Genomic DNA, 18,207 nt, shown 5'->3' with positions numbered 1-18,207 from the left:
TGTGGTAATCACAAATCAACAAATATCACATACCATCAGCTACCTATTACTCACTGGCAGTTTTCAATGAATCTGGACCAGCATCTCTCTGAAGGTCAGGAAGGACATCACAATCCCTCCTCAATAACATGGTCTGCTTATAAAATAGATTTAACTATCTAAATATTAATATTTAATATGAATTCTCACAACAGAATTCTCTTGGCCTAACCATTCGTACAAGGACTGCTTAAAACGACTTTATCACTTAACATATATTTTAACAGTTTTAAAAATTTTCAGAATTACTTCTGTATCTAGTTGAGCTATACTCAAATAGACACAGTGAACAAAAGGAGAAAATTTTTAAAAATTATGTCTGAAAATAGGGAAGGTATTTGTAAATGTGAAAAAAACTGTGATGTATATTAATAGATTATCAGAACTTGTTTCTTTGGTAACATTTTCGGGAAAATAAGTTGCATTTTCTCTTTTTTTAATCACTCCCTCAAATTGTAATAAAAAGTACCAAATAGCTAGGCACATACTTCGTTTGCCCACTTTTAGATTTTTCATCTTTATTCTGAGTTAGAGAAATTCTCAAATTGGATTTATTAACAGAAAATGCATCTATTCTCCATGTGGTATAATCCCAAAGACTGTATTATTAAATTTTATGTAATCTGAAGAAAATCACAATATAAATTTGTGGAAATTGTGTAAGGATTCAATCTATATGCCTGGCATATATTTAACAAGTCACCATTAACCTTAAAATGAAAGTCCTCTGATTTCACTGTAACACTTGCATATTCCAGAAGAATAGGAAATTCCTTATTCATCAGTTTTTCAACATAGTTCATACTCCAAGGTGGATTATAGGAACAGAGGGTGTGCCTGAGAGAAGTGAAAGGAATCAATGACTGCGAACTTTATATCATTCAATCTGATCATGAGAAATGACTGAATCATCAATATTAATTAATCTTAATATCCCTAAGATAGCAATAATAAGGTGACTATTTCCATATATCTCTTTCAGTTAATATTTTTAAATTTCTTAAGATATTATAGGTGAAGGAGTTAAAACATTTGTGGGTGTTTCTGATGATGTTTACTAACAATGCAAAATGAGGCAGAGACCTAAAGCAATACTCTAGACAATTCACACTATAATGAAATAGCCAAATACTGGACTTTAAGCTTAGGTGTCTGTTTTTGCTCTCTGTTTTGTTTTGAGCTCAGTTTTCCTATTGATTTTGCAAACAGAACACTCCCAGACTTGATAACATCTCCACACCTAGATGAATATCATCTTTTTCTCATTTAACAAGTGACAAAAGCTAGGGACTAAATAAATCAGGTGACTCATCCATAAATCAGGAATTAAATCATAACCTTCTCATTCTCATCTCATTATAGTATCATATTAGAATCTTCTTCTTTATTAATCCTAATAACAGAAACTATGCCTAATTTTTAAAGTACTATACAAATAAATCATGCTTATAGTAGTAAAATAGAAAATAAGACTAACAATAGAAAAAGATAGTCCTAGTCAAACAATTTGGAAACTAGTGTTTCTCACTAAACGATAAATCATTATCATACTTCCATTAGGAGTAAATTTTTATTTGCCTTGTTTCTCAAATGCTTATTTCAATTATAAAAAAAATTGAATTTACCTACAGTTTATCATACTAAGTGAAGTAAGTCAGAAAGAGAAAGACAAATACCATATGATGTCACTTATATGTGGAATCTAAAATATGGCACAAATGAAGTTATATACAAAACAGAAAGACTCACAGACAGAAAACAAACTTACGGTTACCAAAGGGGAAAGGGGGTTGGGAAGGGATAAATTAGGAGTTTGGGATTAACATATACAAACCACTATATATAAAATAGATAAATAACAAGGCCTTACTGTATAGCACAGGGAACTATATTCAATATCCTGTAGTAAGCCATAATGGGAAAGAATATGAAAAAGAAGATATATATGTATAACTGAATCACTTTGCTATACACCAGAAACTGACACAACATTTTAAATCAATTATACAGTCAACAAAAATCAACACTCATTTATGATAAAAACTCTCCAGAAAGTGAGCATAGAGGGAAACTACTCCAACATAATAAAGGCCATATATAACAAACCCACAGCAAACATTATTCTCAGTGGTGAAAATCAGGAACAAGACAAGGTTGCCCACTCTCACCACTATTATACAACATGGTTTTGGAAGTCCTAGCCACAGCAATCAGAGGAGAAAAAGAAATAAAAGGAATCCAAATCAGAAAAGAAGAAGTAAAACTGTCACTGTTTGCAGATGACATGATACTATACATAGAAAATCCTAAAGATGCCACTAGAAAACTACTAGAGCTAATCAATGAATTTAGTAAAGTTGCAGGATACAAAACTAATACACAGAAATCTCTTGCATTCCTATACACTAACAACAAAATATCAGAAACAGAAATTAAGGAAACAGTCCCATTTTCTATTGCAACAAAAAGAATAAAATACCTAGGAATAAACCTACCTAAGGAGGCAAAAGACCTGTATGCAGAAAACTATAAGATACTGATGAAACAAATCAAAGATGACACAAACCATATGGCGAGATATACCATGTTCTTGGATTGGAAGAATCCATATTGTGAAAATGACTATACTACCCAAAGCAATCAACAGATTCAATGCAATCCCTATCAAACTGCCAATGGCATTTTTCACAGAACTAGAACAAAAAATTTTACAATTTGTGTGGAAACACAAAAGACCCCGAATAGCCAAAGCAATCTTGAGAAAGAAAAATGGAGCTGGAGGAATCAGGCTCCCAGACTTCAGAATATACTCCAAAACTACAGTAATCAAGACAATATGGTGGTGGCACAAAAACAGAAAAACAGACCAATGCAACAGGATAGAAAGCCCAGAGATAAACCCACGCACCTATGGTCACCTAATTTTTTTTTTTTTTTTTTTTTTTTTTTTGCTGTACGCGGGCCACTCACTGTTGTGACCTCTCCCGTTGCGGAGCACAGGCTCCGGACGCGCAGGCTCAGCGGCCATGGCTCACGAGCCTAGCCGCTCCCCGGCATGTGGGATCGTCCCAGGCCGGGGCACGAACCCACGTCCCCTGCATCAGCAGGCGGACTCTCAACCACTGCGCCACGAGGGAAGCCCTGGTCACCTAATTTTTGACAAAAGAGGCAAAAATATACAATAGAGAAAGACAGCCTCTTCAATAAGTGGTGCTGGGAAAACTGGACAGCTACATGTAGAAGAATGAAATTAGAACACTCCCTAACACCGTACACAAAACTAAACTCAAAATGGATTACAGTCGTAAATGTAAGGCCAGACACTGTAAAACTCTAGGAGGAAAACATAGACAGAACACTCTCTGACATAAATCGCAGCAAGTTCTTTTTTGACCCACCTCCTAGAGTAATGAAAATAAAAACAAAAATAAAAAAATGGGACCTAATGAAACAAAAACTTTTGCACAGCAAAGGAAACCATAATCAAGACGAAAAGACAACCCTCAGAATGGGAGAAAATATTTGCAAACAAAGCAACTGACAAAGGATTCATCTCTAAAATCTACAAACAGCTCATGCAGCTCAACATCAAAAAAACAAACAAACCAATCAACAAATGGGTAGAAAACCTAAATAGACATTTCTCCAAAGAAGATATACAGATGGTCAAAATGCACATGAAAAGATGCTCAACATCACTAATTATTAGAGAAATGCAAATCAAAAGTACAATGAGGTATCACCTCACACCGGTCAGAATGGCCATCATCAAAATATCTACAAACAACCAATGCTGGGGAGGGTGTGGAGAAAAGGGAACCCTCTTGCACTGTTGATGGGAATGTAAATTATACAGCCACTATGGAGAACAGTATGGAGGTTCCTCAAAAAACTAATAATAGAACTACCATATGACCCAGCAATCCCACTACTAGGCATATACCCAGAGAAAACCATAATTCAAAAAGACACATGCACCCCAATGTTCATTGCAGCACTATTTACAATAGCCAGGACGTGGAAGCAGCCTAGATGTCCATCAACAGAGGAATGGAGAAAGAAGGTGTGGTACATATATCCAATGGAATGTTGCTCAGCCATGAGAAGGAATATAATTATGTCATTTGTAGAGATGTGGATGGACCTGGAGACTGTCATACAGAGTGAAGTAAGTCAGAAAGAGAAAAACAAATATTGTATATTAACACATATATGTGGAATCTAGAAAAAATGGTATAGATGACCTTAATTGCCAAGCAGAAATAAAGACAGACGTAAAGGACAAAAGTATGGATACCAAGCTGGAAAGGGGTGGGTGGGAGGAATTGGGAGATTGGGACTGACACATATACACTATTGATACAATGTATAAAATGGACAACTGATGGGAACATATTGTATACCACAGGGAACTCTACTTAATGTACTGTAGTGTCCTAAATGGAGGGGATATATGTATATATATGGCTGAGTCATTCTGCTATGCAGTGGAAGCTGACACAGCATTGCAAAGCAATTATACTCCAATGAAAATTAATTTTTTAAAAAATATGTACTCTAATAAAAAATTTAATTTAAAGATGGCACAATCTATACAAATACTTTCCAATTTTAGAAAATTAGTTATCACTATTAGCAATTAAAATTTCTTGATAAACTACTATATGCATGAAATTGTTACCTTCACTATCAGCAATACCTTTATAAAAGTATTTTTTGCTTTGATATTTTAAATGAATAACAGGTACCACATTCATTTTGCAACTATTAAACAGATACATTTTATTTCCCCCCCTAAAATCAGGTTTCAGTGCAGCCTTCATCTCAGAGACCAAGCCCTGGAGCTTTATGGTACTAGGCCTAACATGGCTTGTTTTGGATTTGTTGATCAAGACAATAAGTTAGAAATTCAGACTGGTGAAGAAGGAATTTACTAAATTTTTTATCTCCCTTTCAACAAAGAGCACCTGCCACAGAGTAGGGAAAATGTCTTTGGTGCCATTAATGGACTGAGTTATGAGGATAAGGAGGAAGGTAGGAGAATGTGATAGAGGAGAAATAGAGAGATGCAGTATTTTATAGACTCTAAGAGAACATTGATTGTAAGATGCACCATTATACCATCAAGAAAGAAAAAATTCTGCTAATTTAACTAGGACATGATACGAGTTCTAAGACCCAGTTTCAAAGATGCATATGAAGGGGGTGGAGAATGTTTCTTAGAATGCATGAAGTATGGTAAAAAAAAAAAAAAAAAAAAAAAGAAAAGAAAGGAGGCAAGGGACGTGGGGCGAGATGCTCTGATCTCCTCACTCTGGGGCTTTAGAGACAGGAGGATGGAGGGCTCCTAGGCTAGTTTGAGGGCAGTGCTGAGGGCAGAGAAGGGGTCTTGCCCTGCTTCCAGTTAGAGTTCCAAAAGCAGGTTGCCTCTCAGGCAATTCCCACACTAACCAGAGAGGCAGAATGCCACATCAGAAAAAAACTGGTGAGTCAGTGTAATTGTGCAGAGAGGGAAGTTTGATAGCGGATCCCCAAAGTTTGCTTTCACTCCCGTGCGGTAGAGGTGAGCACCAAAGTGCTCATCTGAGAGTTAGCATGTGAAGTCACATGAACTGAGACCCAGTGGGGCTGCCACAGGGCCACTGTATCACAGCCCTCCCCACTCTGGTGAAGGGCTAGAGAATCCATAATCAACCAGGCCAGTGGCCAGATAGGAGACAGGGCAGAAACTCAGAGGGAGCATAGCGAGCAAGGTAATGCCAAGTCAGTGAAAGAGGATTACTGGGCTCAGATCAATCTCAGGGACCAGACCATGAGTGACACCAGCTTAGAACTCAGCCAAGAATGTCAGTAGAGTGAGCAGCAGCCTGGCAGACAGACACGTTGCCACAGAGAAGAGAGAAGCCAGAGCACAGGGCAGGGACACCATTCCCCCACGACCACAAGGTCACAAAACCACATCCCGCCAGGTGAAATCAAAAAGACCAAACATTTCACCCCAAAGAGATTAGATATTTACCTAAAGAGATTGCTTAAATGTATGTAACTAGATCAACACTTAGAGCAGACCAAAGTCAGCTATTTTCCGGTCACCCAGCTGGTGGGGCCTTCAGGAGGATCAGATTCATTTTAGACAATGCAGTTTTAGTTTTCTTTCTAGTTTTTTTGAGCTATGATTGACATATAACTTTGCATACGTTTGTGGTATACAAATTGTTGATCTGATACAGTGAAGTTTTAGACAAATGAAGGAACCACGTTTCCTCTGCTCCTCTGACTTGCAGAGTAAGTATGTGACCCAAAAAGTATGACATCTTATTATTCAATATATGGTATTTGATTATGTCAAACTCTGCTGTTTCTAAGAGTACACAGAGAAATAAAGAATATTCTCCATGAACCTTCCTTGCAGTCTCCAGCTAGAAGAAATCCCTCCTCATCCTAAATTTTCATAGCACATTCATTCTTGAAATGTGGCTGCTAGACCAACAGCATCAGTGTCACTGGGAATTTGTTAGAAATGCAAATCATTGGGCCCCATCCCAGACCCAGTATATGAGAAACTCTGAGGGGGTGGGGCCCAGCAATCTGTATATTAACAAATCATTTAACAAGTATTCAGATGCTTGATAAAATTTGAAAACCATGGTCATAACACTTTGTGCTTCCTTTATGAGATCTATTACATTCCGGCATTACTGGTTTAGTTTTACTGCTCTTGGTGCCCAGGTTTGAATATTCTATGTCATTGGATATTAATATACATTAATCATCCTTTTCGCAGTCATCTATAGCAGGGGTCCCCAACCCCCTGTTAGGAACTGGGCTGCACAGCAGGAGGTGAGCGGCAGGAAAGCACGCGAAGCTTCATCTGTATTTACAGCCACTCCCCATCGCTCGCATTACCGCCTGAGCTCCGCCTCCTGTCAGATCAGCGGCGGCATTAGATTCTCATAGGAGCGGGAACCCTACTGTGAACTGCGCATGCGAGGGATCTAGGTTGCGCCTTATGAGAGTCTAATGCCTGATGATCTGAGGGGGAGCTGAGGCGGTGATGCTAGCGCTGGGGAGCGGCTGCAAATACAGATTATCATTAGCAGAGAGGTCTGACTGCACAGAGACCATAATAAATCAATTGTACGCAGACTCATATCAAAACCGTATCAGTGAGTGGCAAGTGAAAACAAGCTCAGGGCTCCCACTGATTCTGCATTATGGTGAGTTGTATAATTATTTCATTATATATTACAATGTAATAAGAATAGAAATAAAGTGCACAATAAATGTAATGCGCTTGAATCATCCCAAAACCATCCGCCTCCCCCCACCCCAGGGTCTGTGGAAAAATTGTCTTCCACGAAACGGGTCCCTGGGGCCAAAAAGGTTGGGGACCCCTGATCTATAGACCCCTGAGTCATCTTTCTCAATTCCTTGCAGAGTTACCTCCTGCCTCACTATTACTGTTGCCAACACTTCAATCATAGCTCATAATACTTTCAGCATCTATATAAAAGATCTTTCTCGCATCCTGGTGTCTAACTTATTAACCCCAATTTTTCCTCTCTGCTTCAGCTGCTCACTCTATGAGCATGTCATCGATCCTATGGTTACCAATAATTACAAACCATAACATCAGTCTCAAGCAGCTTACTTTCTTACTACCATCTGCTTCCCGTCTTTCTAACTACAGTAACTCCAACATCTTTCAGTGCAGTCCCACTGATCCACCACTCTTACATGGGAAGCCGCTTCTCACAGGCCCTATTTTCCTTCCTTACTCAGCTGGATTAGAGTCCATCGTCATCATCACGCACAACTATTTCAACTCTCTTTGTCCTCTCTCTCTTTGTATTAGTCACCTAGACAACTCCTACTCCGGCTAAATCCAATATCCAGCTTGCTGCACACTTTCACCACTAACTAATATTACTAGAGAAAAATGTAAACCTACACTCATCAGTCCCATTCTAATGAGGTCCCATTCTATTGGACCTCAAGGGAGTGCGGCAGTCATAACACGTTCGCTTAATCCAGTCCCTCTCCCACTCCTCTAGATGACTGCTCACACCTTCTCCTCCCTCCTCAAATGCCGCAGCTACTCCCCAGTTCTAACTCTCATCCTGCTGATAGCGTATTTCCTAGTTCACTGAGGAAATCGAAGCAAATGAAACAGAACTTCCACAAGCACCTGACAAGGCACCTCTGCCACTTCCTGCGCCCTCTACTCTGTTGTTATGAACTCACCCGGACTCCAGCTAATCCCCTTACAGAAAATCTCCTGTGCATAGTTGCTGTCTCCAATTTGTCTCCTCCCATTCTCTTTTGAACTTTTTGGCTTTGCCCCCATGAATCCACTGAAACTACTCTTGTCAACAACACCTGTGACCTCCATGATCCTAAATCAATGGTCCTCTGTCTTCATCTTACTTGTCCTATCATCAGCATTTTACACAGTGGTTGACTCCCTCCTCTTTGATACGTTTTCTTCAGTTGGCTTCGAGGATACCAACAACCCTCTCTTGGTTTTCCTTGTACTTCACTGACTACTTTCTCACTCTTCTTTGCTGGTGCCTCAGTATATCCCCAGCGTTTAAACAAAGGCATGCCCCAGTGCTTAGACATTGGACCTCTTCTCTTCTGAGTCTACCTTCCCTCACAAATTTACCACTCCAACTTTAATTCCAATGTCTATATCTAACTGCCTAGATATTTATACTTGTTTGTCTAATAGACAACTTTCAGTCCTACCAGTCAGCAGCATTTGAAACAAGATGGCTCTGTCTGCTGTGTGAAGAAAAGATTCAAGGACAGCAAGAAATGATGCAGGGACAATAGTGAGAAAGTTTAACGTAGTAGCCCAGGTGAAAAATAATATTGATGCAAACTCTAGTGGGGGTGGTAGAGATGAAGAGAAGTGGACTTATTTAAAATTATCTGAAAGTTTGAATCGAAAGATGTGAGGATGGATTGGATGGAGGTGGGGAGAAATCAAAAAATTTTTGTAAAAAGACACTATCTCCTCATGTTCACAGTCATCACAAACTGTCAGAAAAATGAACCAAATTGTCCTGTGGGAAGCTGTGTCATAAGGGTAGTAGAATGGTATTATCTTTCTAAGACCAGTCATTTCTTAACAATCTCTTTTTTTGTTGTTCTTTTTCTTCCAGTTTTATTGATATTATAATTGACATACAGCACTATATAAGTTTAAGGTGTACAGCATAGTGATTTGACTTACATATATCATGAAATGATGATTACGATAATTTTAGTGAACATCCGTTATCTCATATAGATACAAAATTAAAGAAAGAGAAAAAACTTTTTTCCTTGTGACAAGAACTCTTAGGATTTACTCTTAACAACTTTCATTTATAATGTACAGAAGTGTTACTTATCTTTGTCATGCTGTACATTACATCACTAGTACTTATTTAACCTGAAACTGGAAGTTTGTACCTTTTGACCACCTTTATCCAGTCCGCCCTCCCCCCAACACCTGCCTCTGGTAACCACAGATCTGATCTCTTTTTCTGTGAATTTGTTTTGTTTGTTTGTTTGCTTTTGTCTGTTTTTGAACTATAATTGACCAACAACACTATGTTAATTCCTGGTACACAAGAATGCAGGGAAGCCCTGCATTCTTTATGATAGCCATTCTGACAGGTGTGAGGTGATATCTCACTGTGGTTTTGATTTGCATTTCCCTGATGATTAATGATGTTGAGCATCTTTTCCTGTGCCCATTGGCCATCTGTATGTCTTCTTTGGAAAAATGTTTATCCAGGTCCTCTGCCAATTTTTTAATGCATCTGCCTCCAAACTTAAAAGTTTACTGTGGGGCTTCCCTGGTGGCGCAGTGGTTGAGAGTCCGCCTGCCGATGCAGCGGACACGGGTTCGTGTCCCGGTCCGGGAAGATCCCACATGCCGCGGAGTGGCTGGGCCTGTGAGCCATGGCCACTGAGTCTGTGCGTCCGGAGCCTGTGCTCCGCAACGGGAGAGGCCACAACAGTGAGAGGCCCGCGTACCGCAAAAAAAAAAAAAAAAAAAAAAAAGTTTACTGTGTATGACAAGGAAAAAGGCAGTAAATGCTTGTGGATTGATTGTCTCAATGTCACCAGCTGAATGCAACCAAATTTTAGGTGGCTTAGCAGGAATTCTGAAATCATTTTATTTTTCTCTTTTTATGGAAACAAATATAAGCCTCGCTCTCCTTTATTGCTCGTAAGTGGTCAGTTCTCTACCATGACATCCCCTGATTCTTCACAAACATAGAACTTAGCCTTTCTTTTACCTTCATCAAAAATTGCTTTTAATTTTAAAAAAGAAGGAGGAACATTTCTTTCATTGAAACAGAAGGAAAGAGGAAGAAAATGGGTGCAGAAATAGGTATGGTCATAGTATTGTTCATGGGATAATCAGAGAGCATGACTCAATGCCTTTTTTTCTCAATGAAATGGGATGAGGAGAGAGAAGAAGTGGGAGAAAGTGAGAAGGTTAAAATAGAGAGGAAAACATGTTAAATAATCAAAAAGAGAGGGGAACTTATTAGAAAAATTCTTATTTGTAAGATGGAAAATGAATAGATTAATACAAATAACACTTGCTGTGAAAGGGTGTTAGGATACTGCTGGGTAGAAATAAATTTTGTATTTCTGTGTTCGGAAGAAAAGCGTCCATATAAAGTTTAGGCATTAAGGAAATCATATGCTGTGTAAATAAATAAATGTAAGCTTTTATCTTAAAATGATAAGATTTTAGGTTTATAACTGAAACAAATAACTACCTATTTGCCTGTGATGAAAATAATACAGAAAAAAAATTAGCAGGAATTCTGTTAACTGTCACTTAAGCAAAACCATTTCCTTTCTTTGAAATCCAGCTGGAAATGTTCACAGGGCAAGAAGTTTGTTGCAAACTCAAGGTACAAACACTCATTACAGGACAAGCAGAGGAAATTATTCCGCCGTAAACCTGTCAGTCATCAAAACAGCCCATTCAGACCATTACAAAGGCTTTATTTGCTCACTGGCTCTTGTGCTCTGGCTATATTTCTCTCTCCTTTCCTCAAGAAGGGACAGATATTTAGTCATTGGAATCATGGAACTTGAAATATGGGAGGGGCATTGCAATTTATCTGGCTCGGTACTCTCCATATGTTTGCACTGCTTTTACATAAATCACGGAGAGTCCATACATGAGAGTCTCCAGTGAAAGAAAACTCAATAGCTCTCGAGGGAACCCGTTCCAGATCGAACGGCTCTTCCTTCCATTGAACTAAAATGTTTCTCTGATGTGGCCAGCTCTTTCCTTAGTTTGTCCCATTAAAAATTTTCATAACAACTCTAATGCTTATTCCATATGCTATTGTCGCAAAGAGGGAAGATAGCTATGCTATACTCCACAACCCTCTTTCTCCAGTAGACATCTCCAATTTCTTATTCTAGCTCCTCATTCTTACATCCTTTCACAATATGTCTTTGACTGTACCCCTGTTTGACTGTATTTTAATGTATGGTATCGGGAGCTGAACTTAATTTTCTACATATTCTCTGGTAAGGAAGAGTAGAGTAAAACTATAACCTCTTTCATTTGAAGTATTATATTATTTTTATAGTTTGCTATATTATCAATGTATTTATTAAATATGATCAAAATAAACTTTTATTCAAAATATTAACGCCTCCAATGATCTCATAACTTTTGGCAATAACATCATTGCAAAAGGCTGAATAATGGTTCTCCAAGGATGTCCACATCCTAAACCCCGGAGCCTGTGAATGTGTTACCTTACATGGCAAAAAGGACTTTGCAGATACAATTAAGTTAAGGATCTTGAAAAGGGGAAATTATCCTGGATTACCTTGGTGGGCCCAATGTAATCACAATAAGGAGGCAGGAGGACCAGAGTCAGAGAAGGAGATGTGACAACAGAAGTAGTGATCCGAGCAATGTGGGGCCACAGGCCAAGCAATGTGGGCAGCTTATAGAAGCTGGAAAAGGCATGAAACAAATTCTTCCCTAGAGCCCCCAGAAGAAATGCAGCATCGCTAAACCATTTTAGACTTCTGACCTCTACAACTGGAAGAGAATAAATTTGTGTCCCTTTAAGCCACTAAACTTGTGATAATTTTTATATAGCAGCAATAGAGAAGCTAACGTACTCATATTCAGCTTAGGCAATAGAGGTTTTGCTTATAGATATTGTAACAAATCTCCACATCACATGTATATGGTTGATTTTCTGGATGAAAGAACAGAACCTTAACAATCATCTACATCAATTTTATTCTGCTTGCTTCATCTCATCCCTTCAACTATCAGGAAATTACTAAAACCTAATTCTGATATCCAAGTTTTATGGAATCTACTGATGTTTTTATGAGTATTTCCTTCTGTATCATTAATCAAATCACCGATAAAATGTGTAATAGCGGAGGACAAAGGGGAAAACCAAGAAAGATGTACCTCCCTCCAGATTCTGGAAACCATTGTTTAACAATGACCTGGTACTTCATTCAACGTATATTTTTCAATTGCATCCAAAAGAATATCATGAGACTTTCACAAAGGCCTTGAAGTGGTCCACACTTCCCTGATTGTAATGTTATCAAAGAAGGAGATGCAGTCAATCCAATGAACTTGCTCCCTGTGAATCTGTGCTGGTTTCTGGTGACCATAGCTTTCTTTTCTAGGTGCACATAAATCCCTCCTTTACTAATATAATCTAGAATTTTGGAGCAATGATGCATTCGTAGGCTTCAGTCTGATTAGCATCAATGCTTAATAAATTCTTTTACAATATTTAAAAATTATCAGAATATCTGTACACGTACAGATCTGTACGTGTACAGATCTGTACGTGTACAGATGTACATCTGTACACCTTTACAAATTATATTGACTCACTTTAACTCTCTTTCTTGCAGATTTTCTAAAATATTAGGATACCAATTATGACCTAGAAAATAACAATTATCAATATGGTGTCCAGGTACTTCTTAATGACATTTTTATCCCCCTGAGAATGAAAGGAAACCAAGAAAAGAATTTATAGAATAGTAGAAAAATATCTTAATGTTCTGTATTTTGTTTGATTTTAGAATAAAAGATTTAGAGACCTAGACTTTTATTAAATCAGTCCAAAATTCAATATTCAGAAGATCCTGTTTACATCACAAGTTTGGGATAGTAAAGTAACAACAGTAATAGATAACAACTATTGGTGTTTACTAAATACAGACATTATTGACTCAGTCCTTATAAAAACTCTAAGAGATAGATACTATTATTATCCCTTTTTACAGATTAAGAAACTGAGGTTTCAGATAGTTTAGTAACTTGCTTCAGGTCACGTAACTAGTTGATTGTAGAACTAGGACCTGAAAACTAAAAATCTGAAATTAGAAACTGATTTCTTAATCAATGTGCCCTGCTGCATTGTAAAATGGTGTTTTGACTGAATAAATGTTTCCTTTTACTTTTTATTTTGAAAATTTTCAAATATACAGAGGAGACATTCCATAGATTAACAGTTGCTAGAATTTTGTCACTTTTGGTTCAGCTTTTTTAATTTTTAGTTTTAAACCAACATAGAGTAAAACTAACCGATGTATCAAGTCATAAAATCACCACCACAATCAGGATATAGAATTCTTTACTTACCTCCCCCAAATTCCCTCATGGTATCCCTTTGCAGTCATATCCTCCCCCTGTCTGTAACTCCTGGCAACCACCAATTTGTTCTCTATCACTACAAATTTGTCTTTTCAAGAATGTCATATAAATGCAATTATATAATATTAGCCTATTAAGGCTAGCATCTTGTAACACAGCATAATTTCTTTTAGATTTATCCAGATTGTTGCATGACTAGCATTCCAGTATACGAATGCAGTAATCTGTTTATCCATTTACTTGTTGAAGGACATTTGTGTTGTTTCCAGTTTGGGGCAATTATGAAATTATATTCTATTGTGATATAATAATATTAATTAATATTTTGTTAAATTTTATTTATTTAATTGATCTTTAATTATTAGGATATAAACATTCATGTACAGGTTTTGTGTGAATGTTAGTTTTCATTTCTCTAGGGTATATGCCCATTAGAGGTATTGCTGTGTCATATAGTAACCATATGTTTAACTTTATAAGAAACTGCCAACTGGTTTTCCAGAGTGGTGATACTATGTTAAATTCTCACCAGCAATTTAGAGTTCTAGTTGCTCCACATCTTTGAAAGCACTTGCTACTATCAGTATCTTTTGGTTTAGCCATTCTAATACGTGTTTAGTGGTTTCTCATTGCAGCCTTAATTTTCACTTCCCTAATGACTAAAGATGTTGAGCATTTCTCATGTGCTTATTTGCCTTCCATACACCCTCTTAAGTGAAGTGTCTATTCAAGTCTTTTATCCTTTTGGGGTGGAGAGCTATTTGTTTTCTCATTATTAATTTTGAAAGTTCTTTATCATTTTCTGGATAAAAGTCCTTTATCGAATATGTGATTTACAAAAATTTCCCTGTCTGTACTTTGTCTTTTCATTCTCTTCCTAATATCTTTCACAGAGCAAAAGTTTTACATTTTAATGAAGTCTAATTGGCAAAGTTTTTCTTCTAAAGATTGTGCCTTTGGGGACTTCCCTGGTGGCACAGTGATTAAGAATCCCCTGCCAGTGCAGGGGACACGGCTTTGATCCGTGGTCCGGGAAGATCCCACATGCTGCAGAGCAACTAAGCCTGTGTGCCACAACTACTGAGCCCACTTGCCACAGCTACTGAAGTTCGCCAGACTAGAGCCCGTGCTCCGCAACGAGAAGCCACTACAATGAGAAGCCCGCGCACAGCAACAAAGAGTAGCCCCCGCTCGCCGCAACTAGGGAAAGCCCACGTGCAGCAATGAAGACCCAACGCAGCCAAAAATAAACAAATAAAATATAAATAAATGTATAAAAATAAATAAATAAAGATTGTGCCTTTGGGTTTTATATCTAGAAACTCTTTGTCTCCTCTCCTGTTCCTCGTGCCTGAACTAGAGGCTTCTGGGGCTCTCTCTGTCCACAGTCATGTCCACTTCCATGTTTCAGATGGTCTCGAATCCATGCTGCTCAATGTTAGAATTTTTAAAATATGTAAATTCACTGCCATTTTCATGTTACTTCAAATTCTGTTCTTATTGCCAATCTGCCTGTCCTAGTTATTTTTCAGAGTCCTCAGATAGCTGCTCCACGCCTGTTTCTCAGGTTTTATAGCTGTACACAGTTGGAGAGACAGGGAGTAGCACGCTTAATCCATCTATCCTGGAACCAGAAACATGACACCAATTTTTTTTAACATCTAACTCTCAGTGGGTCCATGGACGTTTGTTCCCTCCTTCTCCTTCTTACCCATCCCCAGCAACTGGAGTTTTAGTTACAGAGGAGATTGGAGAAGTGGCAGCAGGACAATCGTAGCATCTGCTGCAGCTGCCCCTGGCTGAGGTACGGGGCTACTTTTCCATGTGCCTGTCCCCAGTCTTTTTTGTTGTTGTTAATATTTATTTTAAGATAAATTATAGACATCATGACATATCACCCATAAACGCTTCAATATAAGCATCTATAAAGGACATTTTTTTCTACACAACTGCAATACCATCATCACACCTAATAAAATTAACAATAATTCCCTAAGGCCTAGACCACATTCAAATTTTTCCAATTGTCCCCACTATGCAACTGACCAAATCTTAATATTTTAAAAGATTATAATAACACTGTAGAGCTAATCTTAGCTAGCATGTATTCAGGAAAGGCCATAATCTCCTTCATGTACAGTCAGACACAATTACAACCCCCATCTGTGAATCATTTTTTAAATTGAAGTATAGTTGATTTACAATATTATATTAGTTTCAGGTGAACAACATAGTGATTCAATATTTTTATAGTTTAAACTCCACTTAAAGTTATTACAAAACAGTGGCTATATTTCCACCTGCTGTACAATATATCCTTGCTGCTTATTTATTTTATACAGAGTAGTTTTTATCTCTTAAACCCCACCCCTATATTGCCCCTCCCTCTTTCCCTTTCCCCTCTGTTAACCCCTAGTTTGTTCTCTACTTTTACGTCTGTTTCTGTTCTGTTATACTCATTCTTTTGTTTTATTTTTAGATTCCACATACTAATGACATCATACAGTATTTGTCTTTCTCTCTCTGACTTATTTCACTAAGCATAATATACTCTGGGTCCATCCACATTGTTGCAAATGGCAGGATTTTATTCTTTTTTTGGCTGAGTAATATTCCACTGCATATGCATATATGTACCACATCTTCTTTATCCATTCATCTGTTGATGGACACTTAGGTTGCTTCTATACCTTGGCAATTGTAAATAATGCTGCTATGAACATTGGGGTGCATGTATCCTTTTGAATTAGTGTCTTCATTTTCTTTGGATATATTCTCAGGAATGGAATTGATGGAGCATATGATAATTCTGTTTTGAGTTTCTTGAGGAACTTCTATACTGATTTCCATAGTGACTGCACCAATTTTCATTCCCACCAACAGTGTACAAGGGTTTGCTTTTCTTCACATCCTAGCCAGCATTTGTTATTTTTGTAGTTTTTGATGATAACCATTCTGACAGATGTGAGGTGATACCTCACTGTGGTTTCGATTTGCATTTCTCTGATGATTAGCAATGTTGAGCATCTTTTCATGTGTCTGTTGGCCATCTGTATGTCTTCTTTGGAAAAAAATTGTCTATTCAGGTTTTCTGCCCATTTTTTAATTAGGTTGTTTGGTTTTTTGATATTGAGTTGTATGCGCTGTTTATAGATTTTGGATATTAACCCCTTATTGGTCATATCCTTTGCAAACACTCTCTCCCATTCCATAGATTGTCTTTTCATATTGTTGGTGGATTCCTTTGCTGTGCAAAAGCTTTTAAGTTTACTTATGTCCCACTCGTTTACTTTTGCTTTTGTTTCTTTTGCCTTAGGAGACAGATCTAAAAAATATCGCTATGTTTTATGTCAAAGAATGTTCTGCCTGTATTTTCTTCTAGGAGTCTTATGGTTTCCAGCCTTACACTTAGGTCTTTAATCCATTTTGAGTTTGTTTCTATATATGGTGTTAAAAAATTTTTCTAATTTTATTCTTTTACATGTAGCTGTCCAGTTTTCCCAGCACCACTTATAGAAGAGCCTGTCTTTTCTCCATTGTATATTCTTGCCTCCTTTTGATCATAGGTGCAGGGGTTTGTTTCTGGGCTCTCTATTCTGTTCCATTGATCTATGTGTCTGTTTTTGTGCCAGTATCATACTGTTTTGATTACCGTAGCTTTGTAGTATAGTCTGAAGTCAGGGCATGAGATACCTCCAGCTTTGTTCTTTTTCCTCAAGATTGCCTTGCATTTTAAAGATAAGTCTAATCTTAAAATCTTTCTCACATGATGCTCCCCCTTACTGGCATTTTGACCTCTAGTAAGCATATGGAACATAGGAAAACACAAATAATTTGCATAATTTTTCACAGATAATCAAGGCATGAACCATATTTTGGTCTGAATCTATTACTAGTGAAAATTCACTGTATGTTGAGTTAGAAATAATTCTTTATTGTGGTGTGTTTTAATCTACCAGTCACAGCCCATTAATGGGTTGTGAAATCAATTTACTGGATCTGAACCAGCATCTTTAAAAAAAAATAGAATAGAATAGAAACATTCAGAACACATATCACATAGCAAAGGTAAGTGTTGTCTTATGATATTTTGTTTCAGTTCTTTGTATGTAAATATATGTGTTTTGAGTTGCAACAGAAATGTATTTCTAATGGTAAGTTGTGGTCAAGAACTTTGAAAGCTGCAACTTTACAGCCAATCTAAAAAGAGCTGGGAACTTATAGGGCTAGCCCCTTTTCCAATATCTATAGAGAATGCTCGAATCCAGGACACCCAATCTTTCTGTTTTGCTGTATCTCTGGTTGACATGAGATTTCCTACAAGTTCAAATATCTGGAGAGTGGGGTAATCAGCAGTGCACTCACCAACTTGCTGAGCTTCCCCTCATACTATGCTCAGAATACTGTGGAATCAGATGGTGTGACCTCAGAGAGAACATAAGGGACACAGACAGGAGTCAGGACACAGAGCAGGAAAGTGAAGAGGACAC

The sequence above is a fragment of the Tursiops truncatus genome, chromosome 11, assembly GCF_011762595.2.
Source record: "Tursiops truncatus isolate mTurTru1 chromosome 11, mTurTru1.mat.Y, whole genome shotgun sequence".
Taxonomy (NCBI): Eukaryota; Metazoa; Chordata; class Mammalia; order Artiodactyla; family Delphinidae; genus Tursiops; species Tursiops truncatus.
The sequence above is the reverse complement of the archived record's forward strand: the minus strand, read 5'-3'. Positions refer to the sequence as shown.